This window comes from Vanellus vanellus (genome assembly GCF_965231255.1).
Source record: "Vanellus vanellus genome assembly, chromosome: 24".
Lineage (NCBI taxonomy): Eukaryota > Metazoa > Chordata > Aves > Charadriiformes > Charadriidae > Vanellus > Vanellus vanellus.
The window spans coordinates 4,303,355-4,315,306 of record NC_138929.1 but is presented as its reverse complement, the minus strand read 5'-3'; positions in this window follow the sequence as shown (position 1 = coordinate 4,315,306).

Genomic DNA, 11,952 nt, shown 5'->3' with positions numbered 1-11,952 from the left:
TGAAGGAGCAGGATGAGGCACCCCCCCCTGGGCTGGCTGGGGCTGCTCCACGTGCAGAGTGAGGCGAGGAGGGAGTTTTGGGTGCGGGGGTCTGGCTGAGCCCTCTGCGCTTGCCCCGAAGCAGCACTGGGTTTGGGCACCCACTCGGAGATGCTGCGGAGCTCGTGGTGCCACAGGGGTGCGGTACCAGCCCGGGGTTCAGGGCAGCCACCCCTCCCAGGTCACCCAGTCTGGGAACCTGCCCCGCTCTCCCCGATGACCCCGCGAGGGTCCTTCCTGCAGAACATATCCAGCCTTTGCGGGGCCCGATCCTGCTCTGGGCTATGGACATGGCATGGGGCCCAGCAAGCTGCAGCCGGAGGGATGGAAGCATAGTTGTACTTGAGCCCTGGATGTTGTCCCCATCCCTGTGCCACCCTGTGCCTCAGGGACCCCGTTGGACCCTATTGGACCCTGTCCCAGCTCAACGCTTGCTGGTAGCGCGAAGCTGAGCCCAGGAATACCGCTGGTGCCACCGGGTGCTCTGTGACATCAGGTAGAACAGGGGCAGAGAAGTGACACCAGGCAGCGAGCTTGGGGGCTGCCCCGGGGCAGTCGCCCAGAGGGTGAATCGGCTTCAGCATCCCTGGAGCGGGGTGGGGAGATGCAGGGTGCTGCAGGGGGGCTCTGCTCTGCAGCACCCTCTTGCTAGGCAGCCCCTGGCACTGAAGTCACCTCCTGCCCCACCACAGATGCAGAGTCCCCAGGTTGCATCCTTCCCAGCTGTGCCCTCGGCCGCAGTCCACTGGGTGTGAGACCCCTGGGTGTCAGCAGGTCCCCACGGGTGGTCCTGTTCACAGCAGGGCTGGGACAAGGAGGGGATGGAGCCCTGCAAGCCCTGTGGCCCTGCAGCCACTGAGACGCAGCAGCAGCCACCACGATGTGTCTCCACAGAGAGTCAGGACATATCTGCCTGCTCCCAAGCCCTGTCAGCCCCCAGGAGCATGTCCTCATCCAGCAGAACCTCCATGTCCAGCAGGACCTCCATGTCCAGCAGGACTTCTACATCCAGCAGGAGCATCACGTACAGCAAGAAGTCCACATCCAGCAGGACCTACAAGTAAGCAAGGGGTTGCCTCCATGTTTCGGTCTTCTCATGTTCCCCACTCGTCCTCAAGGCCAAAAAGCTGCAGGACGGGAAGGGGAGGATGATGAAGGATGGTGCCAACATTGCAGGGGGGCTGCCCCATGGTGTATGATACTGATGGCCAAGACGTATCCACCCAGGCATGCGGTGTGCAGGAAGGATGTGCCGAAGGCAGACAAAGCAACGCAGGTGAGGGTGGGCAGCACTGGCCCCCGCACACATTCACACGACTTCTTTTGGAAGCATGCCCGCACCCCAAAACTATGTGCCCATCACCCACACACACAACCCTCATGCCCAGGGATGCAGCTGGGTCATGACATGGGCTGCATGTCCATATATCCCCCTGGGACGCACAAGCAGGGATTTGGCCTGGAGATGGATTTGGCTGCTGCTGAGCACCCCGGTGTGGCACAGCCTGGGGTAGACTCCTGCACAGGAGCTGGGGACCCTCCAGAGATGGAGGATGGGGCCCTCCCAGAGCCCCACAAATGGTGGCTGCCAGGTCCCTCCCATTCCCCTCCCTGGGCTGAGCCCGTGCTTGGACAGTGTTTGATGGTGTGGGTGCTCCCGACCCCAGACCCCCTGCTCCTTCAAGGTGCTACGGAAGGGATGGAAGCCACAGGGCAAGAAGAAAAAGAAGAAGAAGAAAAATAAGTACATGAGCGATGGACAGGATCAGCCTCAGTGGCGTGCCTCAAGGGCCAGCAGTGCCATGGAGAGCTGCTCTCAAGCATCGCAGCACAGAGCCACCAGCCCCCTCGAGGCGGCTGTCACACCCCAGAACAGGTAACGCAGGGACCGTCTTGGGTTGAGCCAGTCCCACCCCTGGGTCTCCCCCCAGGGTGATCTGGGCCCCCAAGGCAGAGGGACAAGTGCTGGGCAGGGTTGTCTCATAGAATCATAGAATGGGTAGAGTTGGAAGGGACGTTGAAGATCACCAAGTTCCAACCCCCTGCCCTGGGCAGGGACACCTCCCCCCAGCCCAGGTTGCTCCAAGCCCTGTCCAACCTGGCCTTGAACACCTCCAGGGATGGGGCAGCCACAGCTTCTCGGGGCACCCTGCGCCAGGGGCTCACCACCCCCACAGGGAAGAATTTCTTCCTAATATCTATTCTAAATCTCCCCTCTTTCGCTTTAAAAGTGTTCCCCCTCGTCCCATGGCTCTCCTCCCTGATCCAGAGTCCCTCCCCAGCTCTCCTGGAGCCTCTTGAGACACTGGAAGGGGCTCTGAGGTCTCCCCGGAGCCTTCTCTTCTCCAGGCTGCCCCCCCCACCTCTCCCAGCCCGTCCTCCCAGCAGAGGGGCTCCAGCCCTCCCAGCATCTCCGGGGCCTCCTCTGGCCCCGTTCCAACAGCTCCGTGTCCTTCTGCTGTGGGGATCCCCCGAGCTGGAGGCAGCACTGTGGGGGGGTCTCCCCAGAGCACAGCAGAGGGGCAAATAATGTCTTACATATGTCCATGTGCTCCCTTGGTAGGAAGAGCGTGTCCGGCTTGTGCATGAACATGCACAATGAGGAGGGAGAAGAGCAGGATGAGGCTGTGCTGGAGATGGAAGGTAAACCTGCTTCTCCCCTTCGAGTTCGACTGTTTGCTCCATCGTGCTCCGCTGTAATCCTCTGTCCCGCCTCCATGACTCCAGCACGCTGGAAAAACCACAGTGATGTCACATGTGCAATTGGGGCAGCAGATCTCCATTTCCCTTTGAGCAGTGGGATGAGACAAGACCCCTGTTTAGCTAAGTGCTCTGCCCCTGGATGCCAGTGGGCACGGCTGCTTGCAGGATCAGGCCCATGACCATGAGGACCAGCTGCTGGGAGTCTGGAGTGGCTTTTTTCCCCCCAGAAATCAGGGCTGTGTCACTGTGCTGGCTGATTCTAAGGAGCATGAGCAGCCAGAGGTACCTCCTGGGGCAGGAGACGGAGGTGGCAGTTGTTCACAGCTCCCTGGGAGAAGCCATTTCCAAGCGGTAATAACTCCAGCCCTGCTGAACCTGCAAATTTTGGGCGGCCTTGAGGCTGTTGGTGTTAGGGACCACTAGATGGTGATGTCTGTACATGCTTGGTCAGATGCTTTCCACCTTTCTGTGCTGCTTTTGGTCATCTCCCACTGCAGACACGGATCCCCATGGAAATTTCCCCCAAGAAGGGTTCCAGAGAGTGGAACATTCACAATCCAGAACTGTGTTTTCCAAATCTCTAGGCAATTTTCTGAAATGAAACACGTTTCCCCATCGATTCTAGGGAAGCAGGTAGATGTCAGAGAGGTGAAGTCTCACCTACCCCCAGTGGAAATCCACTTATCAGAGAAGAATCACCAGCAGGCACTGGAGGACGTGGCTGTGGATGGTGAGTATATCGGTATTTTGGGATTGTTCGTGATCTGGAGCATCTGCTGGGCAAAAACCTTAAGACTTGGGGAAGAAGAGGAGAAAGAGCTGGAATCAAAAAAAGCCAAAATGCTGACATTTCCCAGGGCAAAAAATCACAGAATAATTCAGGTTGCAAGGGACCTCAGGAGGTCTTGAGTCCAATCTCTTGCTTGAAGCTGGATCAGCTGAGAGATCAGACTGGATTGCTCTGGGATTTACGCGTTATAGGATCTCCAGGGCAGCAAGGGAGTCGGGGTTAGCCTGGGATGAAAGAGTGCTGTGCTCTGGGGAAAGCTTGGACCTCCAGCCTGCACCTGGCCAAAAAGGCCCTGGTTTGGGAAGCAGTTTTGGGGTGAGATTCTTTAAAATCACCAAGTCCTTTGTGGATATGAGAGTCCTCAGTGTTGTGAACTGCCCTTTTGGTGAGACATGTAGAGCTGCAGCCAAAAGTCTCCCTGAAAGCTCTTGTCTGTATTTTTGGTCTCTCCTTCCTCAAGCGTATTTCCCCATTGACTAAACTCCATCTTCCCCCACATCCCAGGGGACACAGTCAGCATTCGGGACCCAGACTCCAGTGTGAGCACCATGGAGGTCCCCTCAGCCAGCGAGGAGCTGCAGGAAGCTCTGGGGAACACTGAAGGTGGGGAGAGACATTTGCCTCCTCTTCCTCTCCTCCTACACGGCCCCTCCAGCCAACAACCCAGCGCCAGGGGCACAGGGAGGCTGCGGGGTCTCTGCAGCTCATGCTTGGCCCATGGCTGGCACGGGACGTGCCGTGCACTCAGCAGAGGTTAAATTCTCTCCATTTCTCCCTTCCCTTTCATCTCGTGTTGAGTTTTCGCTTTGCATTATTTGGCACAGGGGGCATGGTGTGAACTCTCTGTGTCTCGGCAAGAAATAATTGCCGTCCCTCGGCGTATCAAAGGAGAAGAGGGCTGTGTCTAGAGCGGGTTACACGGAGCACGGAGGGAGGTGATGGGTGATGAATGGCCGCGGAAAGGGAATTTAATCTTTCTTGGCCTCAGCATCCCACCCTGCCTGGGGGGGAGGGAGTTTCATTGCATTATTGTGGCTATAGCCCTTTAGATCCTGAGATGGAAAGGGTAGGTGAAAGGCAAAGGAGTCTCTATTATTATCATTAATAACCTTTTTTTTTTGCCAAATGTCTCTGCACTGACTGCCAGCGTGCGGAGGAGGCTTCCAACACTTTCTTGTTACAGAAGGGACAGCCTCTGCGGATAATCTGGGCTCTGACCTGGCCATGGCAAAGACCTGCTTGACCCCGGAGCCACAGGAGGTGCCGAGTCTTGCTGCTGTGGATGGTGTCCCTCTGGCTGTGCTCTCACTGTCATTGCCAAGGCCTGAAATGTCCCTGGAGAGCCAGTCCCTGCTGCTGGCGAGATGCCCTGCTCCACTCAAATATTGCCCAGGCTCTGCTGTAGAGTACAAAGGTGACACCCAGGACCTCAACTCCATCCTGGGCTCCGTGGCCAGTGAGGTCCCTCTGACCAGCACGGAGAAGTTGGAAGCCTTAAGAGACATGGAAGGTAAGGGTAGGTATCTGAGGTGGTTTTCCTTGGAAGAAGCCTAGGAATGTCTGGAAACCAACAGATTAGTTAAAAGGCTTCTGCATGCCTGTGCTGGTGCCTGTCAGATGATGAGGACGTGATGTTAACACAGAAGCTCCAAGAGGTAATTGTTCCCCTTAAAATAACGTTGTGGGTTCCCACTCACGTGGGGTAATCGTGGAGGAAACTCTCTGGTGGTGAGGGACTCGATTGCTCCTCTAGTAGTAAAGTCCTCCTCCCCTGTCCCAGCAGGGTCTAGTACATTAGTTGTTGTACCCCCATCTGCCACAGAGACCTCATGCTGTGACGGGGGGTTGCGCCCAATGAAGTCAGTCTGGATTCCCAACCGCGTAAAGAGAAGCCAGCTTCAGCGCTTTTGCTTTCAACTTTCCCTTTTTCCAATGCCTGACCCTGTCCAAGAACTCCATCCTGCCTTCACTTGGAAGGCAGAAAGCTCTAACCATCATTTTGGAGAAGCCCCTAGCTTGTGCAGTAGCTGCCACGGGGTCCAGCACCTCATCTCCTCTGTGCTCTGGTGTCTGTTATTCCCACGGATGCTGAGCGCCGTTCTCCCTCTGCAGCTGACGGGACAGTGAATCTGAGTGAATCCATGAAGGCGGGGAGGATGGTCCAGCAACCACCCCTGGGGGAAGGTGAGTGAGATCTCCCTAACCCAAGTTGCTGCTTGTTGACAGTAAATGGGATTAGATAAAAGTCCTTCAGAAGAAAACTCCGGGGCCACCTATCCTAATGAACTGCAAATCTGCTGGTAGTGACGCTGTGCAGGGAGAGCCAGAGATACACCAGCAGCTGCAGGAGGTATCCAAAACTTCACTGTAGGGCTCACTACAGCCATGTGGAGACTCACCAAGGCCAGAGAGGCAACGCAAGTTCCCATGTTCACAAGCCTTCCTTAACACATGAGCTTACACATGGCAATCGCAGCACTTGGGTTGTGCAGCCAAGCTCCCAAGTACAGCACACCAGGAGAAACCGTGTTAGACTCCAATGTCTCATCAAGGTTTCAAACACGTTGTCCCCAGTCCAACTTCCCAACTGAACACGTTTTCCACCGGAAACCCTAATATTTTTTAGGGCCACCAGAGATTAACACATCAAAGCTCAAACTGCTGGAAGAATCAAAGCACGGCACTGCTCTCGCATGCTCCTTGCTCCGTGTCATAACTCCGGAGCCACGAGGATGGGAAATCACAGATGTAGGACGGGCTGCTTGAGACTGACAAAGATTTACTTGACACCCTCCGGTTTCTGTTTCCCTTCTTGTTTCACGACCCGATTTGTCCACAAGCCACCTCATCTCCCTCTGCTTCTCCCTCGTCACAGTGACGGCAGAGTTTTTCCCCTCCCTGCATGCAGGAGAGATTAGTTTCCCTCATGTGCTGAAAAGATTGTAAATATTCTGGAGGACGGAGCTGGAGAAAGGCAAAAGAGGTTACTAACACTGCTCTTATTTTTATATAACCAATCTCCCTCTATGTCCTGGCTGTGCATAGAAGGCAGCAGTGCTTTGCTGATGTGTTTAGGATGGTACTTAAAACACCCCTGTTTAGAAGGAAAACAACACGCAGAGAGGCTTTTTTATTTTCACAGGGGACGAAGCTGATGTCAGCAGTGAGGGCTCCATCCCGGCCACCCCACGGATCCATTCAAACTCAGAGGAGCTCAAAGAGGGAAAAGTGAGTGGTAAGTGAATCATAGAAATATTGGTGGGAAGGAACCTCTGGAGGCCTCCAAACCAGCCTCCCATGTGGAGCCACCCCTTGCCAGCACTAGATCAGGTTGGTCGAGGTTTTGTCTAGCCAAGCCTTGGACATCTCCTTTGGGACTTGGAAGTGTGGGCATGGCCCAAAGCACCTTGCCCAAGTGTCTCACAGATTTTCTGGGGTGACAGCAGGAACGGACCTGGGTCTCTAGCCACCCACACCATGGACCTTCATGCTGGGTCACAGTGCTGCAGGGGTGACAGGCTGGCATGCTGCGATCACAGTTGTGTGTCTTCATGTCCACCAGCTGAACCAGGTTCTGGATTAGCAGGTGGAGGCCAATATCTGTAAGAGAGAGCTAGGTGTGGCATTAATTCCCCCCTGGGACTAGTCAGCCTTTGGCTACCACGAGGCACCATGTTCAAGGTGCAGAGAAAGGAAAACTGTCCATGAAGTGTCACCTCCATGGGTGGCAGTTTGTCTCAGACCTACCCGCTGTCCCAGGCGCTGGCTGCTCTGGAGGGAAGGGGAATAAACTACCTTGCACACCCACCGCAGGTGGGATAGGCAATCTGAGGTTTAAGTGGCAAGAAAAGGAGATTCAAATTAGCCATAGGGAAGATGCTGTAGCAGAGGACAGGGAATACTGGGAGGGCGCAGGATTTCCGTTGCTGGGTAGCCTGCTGCCCATGAACGGGATGAGACAGTGAGTTAATGCTGTGGTAGCACAATACAGACAGGAGTCATCGCAGGGTCCCTCCAGCTCTCCTCCTGGTGATGGCTACAGCTGTGAGTCCTGCCTGGAGGGAAGCCCATGAGAATCTCAGTGTACTTGTCTTTCCAAATCCAGAAAGAATTGCTCCTTCTCCTGGCTGTGCTCCTAAAACCAGTGTGACACCAAAGCGTCTGCCAAAGAAGAGGGTGATAAAACCCCTCCCAAAGGAGACAACCAGGTGAGCATGAAGGTGGAACTGCTGCTGTCCCTGGCCTGTTTTGTGATCGTGTGCAGGGGTCCTACCTTCACACCTCACTACAGCGCTGGGCGTGTTGGCCAGAAGAAGAAGAAATCTAGAGAAGAAGTCTAGAGAAGAAATGCTGAGGCACGGGTGGTGGATTGGGCCAGGCTCCTGAGCACAAGCCCCGACAAGGGCTGTGGGTGACAGAGCTTGGTCCATCCAGTGTTGCAGCATGGCCAAGAGGGGTTTCCAGGGCTGTTGCCTCCTGGTTGATGTTTCTGCTTCTCCACACATACCAGGGTGGCCACAGTTGCCCTCTGTCAAAGCTGGCCTGAACTGGGGAAGACAGCTGAGATCCCATCATCGTTTCTGTGCAGCCTTGAGCAGTTAACGTGAGTTCCCGCACAGTGTTTTTCTCCCATCACTGTGAGCATGGAGCTGGGTGGTGAGTTCTTCTCTGGCAGTCCTTCCAGCACTGGCCCGTAGGGCTGGGAGAAGGACTGGTGCCTGCATTACTCGCTCCAGCTCCATCAGCAGGAGCTGCGTATCTGTTGGTCTCTTGTCAGTGCGTGCCTCTCAGTTGTCAGTCTGTCCATCTCTCTTTGTGCCTCTGCGTGTGTGGCAGGGACCCCTCACACATCCTTCAGCAGAGAATCGAGCGTAAAGCAGCAACGACCGTGACAAGAAAACAACGGAAAGGTAATGTCACCTTGTTATGGGCTTCCCCCCTGGAAGGCATGTTGCCAGCATGGCCAGGAGCGGTTGGACCTTTAGCTTGGTCCTGCGGCATTGCATGATCCTCCTGAGACAATAACCAGGAGCACACAAAGGAAGGGACAATCCTCTGTCCCAAGGATTTGGGGACCCAGTGACTGAAGGAAGCATCAATACCCTTTTTGACAGAGATAACCGAAGCTCATGAGCGCAGAGCTAGAACTAAACCAACCACTCACCCTCACGTTAAATACAGGCTCGCTCTTTGTCTGCCCAGATTCCCCAATTCCCCTGTGCCCTCAGTAGCTGTTTAGCAGTAGATGCTTTGCCACTGGCAGTAAGGCGCTCCAGCAAAAGCCTCGCTTATCCGGAGATATATGGATTTACCTGATTCTCAGACTAATTGTTACTACGCAAGAAATCGGCATCTGGGACCCAAAGAAACAAAGGCCACTCTACTCAGACAAGGCAGCAATAGCTCAATGGGCCATGACAGGGCAGCTCAGGGTCAGCTCTGCCCCCACGGCCAACCATCGTTGTGTTTGCCAGTCTCAGCGACAGGGGCAGGAATCCAGCACTCGCTCCAGGTTTTCCTGGCTACAATTGCTGAGGCCAAAGTCTACTCTTACAAGATGGGGCACAGAAGGAGTAGAAGACCTTACCTTCTTTGGCTAATGATAAGCTGCAGGGAATTGTCCTCCCTGATAAATACCTAACCAGCATTCAGAAGAAAATGGGGATGGATCCCCATGGCATAACTTGTCCAGACCTTCCTGGGGGCTGCTGAGATCTCTGCTGCCTTTGAGCTCTGTGAAGTTAAGGCAAGGCTCAGTCCTGACTCTGACCATTCTCCTCCTCTCCAGCTCGTGGGAAAAATGACTCAGGCAGCTTCGATTCTGTCCATGCCAGAGGCATCCTCTTCTTCAAAGTCTTCTTGAAGCTGGTGGAGTTGGCAGCTTTGCCCCAGACGACTCTGTTTCAGATTATCAGGTGAGCTCTGTGAGACAGAGCAGGGAGGTCCCCATTTTACTGGGGTATTTGTGCCTTGCATAACAAAATATACAGAACACAGGGCCCCCAAGACTAGATTTCCAGAATTGTTTCGTATCTAGTTGGACATCCACAAGCACCTGCACAGCTCAGGCACCTGCTCTACAAAGACACTGTTGTAAATCCCACCATGTGACTAGCACACACTTCTGCAGTTTAAATACCCTCACGTATCCAGTATTTCCAGATATGCGGGTGCACAGCAGCCAGTGCTGAGCGGGGCCTTGGGCTGTGTTTCACAGGACAATGACGCCCTCTTTTGTCTTCTAGTTACTACCAGCAGAAGCTCAGGGACTGCGCTGGCCAAAATGTCTGGACGGATGGTGACTTCCTCAAGCGTCACAAAAAGAAGCCCCACAAAATTCGGGAAGAGCCAGTTTACCCTATGCTTTCCTCTGTAAGCGCTGCCCATGTCTCAGCCATGAACAAAAGGGAGGCAGCAGCTTACGTGGAGAACGGCAAAGGTAAGGCTTGCACATTGTCACTCCCATTCTGTCCGAAAGGGAACTCACTGGAGCTGTGAGGTTGACAACCTGACTGGGGTGTTTGCCACAGCTTCTTCTGCTCCATCCTGGCACGTGGCCTTCTCCAAAGGTGGAAGATCAGTGCTTCTGGTACTGAGCTCAGCAAGGGGTCAGCCCTGCGCTAGCAAAACTTTCCCAAGAGGATCACAGAAATCGGAGCTGGAGCAGATCTTGGGAATCCATCCAGCTCAAAACCTTTCCAGGGCAAGAAGCAAAATCAAACAGCTATAGTGGGTTCTGCTCCCGGGGGCTCGTAGGGGTGAAGCAATTGCCCTCCAGAGGTGTCTGTGCAATGCGGCTGCTGTAAACACCCCACTACAAAGCAGCCAGCGGTGGGTGAGCTCTGGGTTACCCCAACACCTACAGGCACCTCTGCACCATGGATTGCTGCAGATTAAGCACCTCAATGCTGTAGCAAAGGGGTCGGTGTCTTTGTGGGTTTGTGCCTGCTACCGTCGGGCATGCTGGCTGGCAGCTCCTGTGACTCGTGGGTCAGAGGAAGGAGGAATTCGGGACCTACTGAGTCCTACCCCAGCGAGAGGGGACACACCAAGAGGCAGGAGGCAGCTGGCTGTTGGCTGCACAGTCGGTGACTCTGGTTCCTACTTCCCTTTGCCCCGTTCAGGCAGCCCTTACGCCCAGGTACCCATCTTCCCACTGGTTTCTAAACAAGACGCAACGACAATGGCAAAGCCAAAAACGGGCTTGCAGAAGGTGGTGAGGCAGAGGAATGAGCCAACTGCTTCGCTTAGGAGCCACATCTCTCATGGGAGAAACCAGGTGCAGGAGGTGAGAGACAAGTGATGCTTCAGCTGTGTAACAGGATCAGAAGAGGTGCGGGGACAAGCCTGAAAACCCGTGCTTTGTTTAATCAGGCAGCTGCTTTCAAGCCTCCTGCTCAACATAGAAAGCAGAGACGCTCCCCTGCCATCAACACCGAGCGCTCGAATACCCCTCAGCATCTGACAACAGCCAGCCCGGGGAAGAAACGAGTGCAAGTGAGTGTGAAACGTAGAGGGAAGATGTGACCCTTTGTCATACGGGGCTGCAATTAAAGCAGAACTAAGTGTGACTGGTCACTCGTGTAACTATTCATTAACTGTCTGGTGAATGTTTTTAACTAGACACAGGTATTAAAGAGCAATTTTGTCATAAGTGCAAGGAAAAATGAAACCAGAAGTATAATAATAGCTTAGTGGTTTATTACTGTTAATCGTCAGCATGAATTGGTTATAACCTGCCAGCACCACATCATAATGTGCCACTGAGTTGCTTTTTGTTGTGTATATACATACGTGGCATGTGTGCCCACCTGGCAAAGCTGTCTGATTTCCCCCTCCGTGGTCCTCTGCCTCCCCTTTCAACTTCTCTCCCTCCTCCCAGACAGCACGGGCAGCCAAGCAGCACAGGCACAGCCCGGCCCTCTGCCAGCGCCGCAGCCTGCTGAAGCTGTGGCAGAAGATCGGCCTGCAGACGGGCAGCGAGAGCTTCCACCACACCTTCTGCACCTACTCCTGGTCGTGGAATGCCTGCCGGGAGCTGGTGACGGTGGCCGACCTCCACAGACTGGACCGCCAGCTCTGCCGCAGGCGGCGGCCTGTGAGGCGAGGAATGGCGACGGGCAGTGGGCGAAGGCCGCGCCTGGACGCCACCAGAGGCCAGTGAATGCTGGCCAAGGGCGGCCTGGGTCGGGCCTGCTCCCCCCTCCCCCCCTCCGATGAATGAAATGCAAATAAAAGCCCAGAAAAAGCGTTTTTTATCGCCGCCGTGGCCGTTTCCCGCCCAACATGGGCGCCGCCGCGACCGCCATTCCTCTGAGGTAGCGGTCGCGCGCTTCCCGCCACCACCCTCACGTGACGACGGCGCCCCCTTACGTCACCGCCACCGCCCGCCTAGTCTTCTTTCGGGTCGGACGGCGGGG